The 2,416-nt window shown below is 33.7% G+C and overlaps 1 protein-coding gene across 1 annotated transcript in view; it reads left to right on the forward strand.

Annotated features, from left to right (window-relative positions):
• The window catches only part of WDR41 (WD repeat domain 41), a 58,046-nt gene that overhangs the window by 31,729 nt on the left and 23,901 nt on the right, over positions 1 to 2,416 (forward strand). The window lies entirely within an intron of this gene.

Genomic DNA, 2,416 nt, shown 5'->3' on the forward strand with positions numbered 1-2,416 from the left:
TTTTTTTTTATTTTTGTCAAGTGATATCCTTAAGAGCTCAAGTTACTGAATAGTAAACATAGCTTTCAAATAATGAAATAAGTGAAAAGCTGTGTGCTAATACTAGAATTTAAGACCAGAAAACATTGTCTGCTTACTAGGAGCATTTTTTATGTGCTAGTAGTTTGTTTAGAGTGACATATATATAAAATATCTAATTCTCATAACATATCTAGCTTCATTTAAAAAATGGAATACGAGACAGATGGTCCCGGACCTAGGATGATTTGACTTAAAATTTTTCAGCTTTACAATGGTGTGAAGTGATATGCATTAAATAGACACTGTATTTTGAATTTTGATCTTTTCCTGGGCTAGTGATATGCAGGACGATACTCTCTCCCAATATTGGGCAGCGATAGCAACAAGGAGCAGGTCCTAGTCAGCCATGCGATCGTGAGGGTAAACAGCGACACTCTGCAGTGCACTGTGTTGCCAGGTGATTTTGCCAAACTGTAGGCTAGTGTAAATGTCCTGAGCACATTTAAGGTGGGTTAGGCTAAACTATGATGTTTGAGAGGTTAGGTGTATTAATAAGTGCATTTTCAACTCATGATATTGTCCACTTAACAATGAATGGGCTTATTGGGACATAACCTTATTGTAAGTTGAGGTGCATTTGTATAATAAAAAATAAAAGGCATTGGATGTGATAATTGGTTTGTGAAATTAGTTTCAATTTTTACTACATACATATATATGTATGTAAATGTGTTTTTAGACATGATGTAAAATGTGTTTCTTACCATAGGAACTGGTATAATAAGTTTGAAAATCGTTATGCTCCATAAGTCAAACTAACTTTGGACTTTTTATGATAGGCTCTCAAATTATGTTAAATACATATACAGGTAATAATAATACACTGGTAGTGTCTTCTTTGAATTGGAATAACAGTAGTAAATGATGCCATGCACATTGCAGGGAGCTTTCAGTAAATATTAATGGACGTGATAGTTTTTAGCATAAATACTTGATGTTCAGGTTATTAGATTATGGTAGACTATTCTGGAGAATAAACAGCTGCAATATTTAATGCCTATAAAGATTCAGTACTTCAGACCACTCATTCTGTTGGCATTTTCAAGTAATTTGATAGGAAAATTTACCTCAGACTTATTTTAGATCATAAGCCTGCTCTAAGTTGATGATTCACTATGAATTAATTTTTGTGGTAGTATAAATACTATTTTATGTTTTATTTAAAGATTTTCTAACTAAATGTTTAACATTTGTGATTTAATTATTAATTAGAAAAGTTATACTTAAGATTTTAAAATTCTGTTTAGAAATTATTTCTTAACATAAATTTAGGTGTGGGATAGTAACACTGGCAGACAAGTTCAGAGACTATCATGCTTCCAGTCTACTGTAAAGGTAAAATCTTAAGCAAATACGAATTTTTATGGTAATCTGGTTTTCTCTCAGAAAAATTGTTTAATACGTTAAATGAAATTACTTGTGTAGGTTTAAAAATTTTTTTGCACACACCTACAGTCATTTGGTTCTTCTAAGACTAGAGTTTTGCATATGTATTAAGTGATAGAATGTCTGAATTTGAAATTAGAGCAGCGGATAATCCCTATAGCAAGATAAAGAAAAAGGTGTAGTATCTGGTATATTTTTAGTAAGTAATTCTAGGAAGAGATATTACTTGCAGATTGACTATAAGAGTAGCTGGTCTGTTTTCTTTATACTTCGAATTAAAAATACGGAGTTATTTGTCCCTTGACCTCTACCTTCTCTAAAGTCATAAATACAAGACATATCAATTACTTAGTTCCAAAATTAAAGATCTTATATGGCTGATTTGCTGCTGTTGGTAGGTTTATTTATTTTACAGATAAATTTTTGTTTTGTTTTGTTTTTGGGACAGTGTCTCTCTCTCTGTTGTCCAGGCTGGAGTGCAGTGGTGTAATCATAGCTTACTGCAACCTCGAACATCTGGGCTCAAGTGAACCTCCTGCCTCAGCCTTTCTTGTAGCTAGGCCTACAGGCACGTGCCACCAGGCTTGGCTAAATGTTAATTAGGGACAGGTTCTCTCTGTGTTACCCAGGCTGGTCTCAAACTCCTGGCCTCAAGTGATCCTTCTGCCTCAGCCTCTCAAAGTGCTGGGATTACAAGTGTGAGCCACTGTGCCCAGCCACAAGGAAATATTAACTGGGGCTTATTATATGACAAGAACTCTGCTACATGTTAGAGAAACAAATCTGGATAAGACTTGGCTATTTATGATTCCTACATAAGAAATTACCTTAAATGTTCTGACATAGAATACCACATTTTTTAATGTCAGCAAGTTTGTGAAAAGATACCAGTAAGATAGGATGTTTCCTTATTTGTTTTAAGGATAACTGATCTCCATATTGGAGCTAA

Source organism: Propithecus coquereli, unplaced genomic scaffold, assembly GCF_000956105.1.
Source record: "Propithecus coquereli isolate 6110/MARCELLA unplaced genomic scaffold, Pcoq_1.0 Scaffold9, whole genome shotgun sequence".
NCBI lineage: Eukaryota > Metazoa > Chordata > Mammalia > Primates > Indriidae > Propithecus > Propithecus coquereli.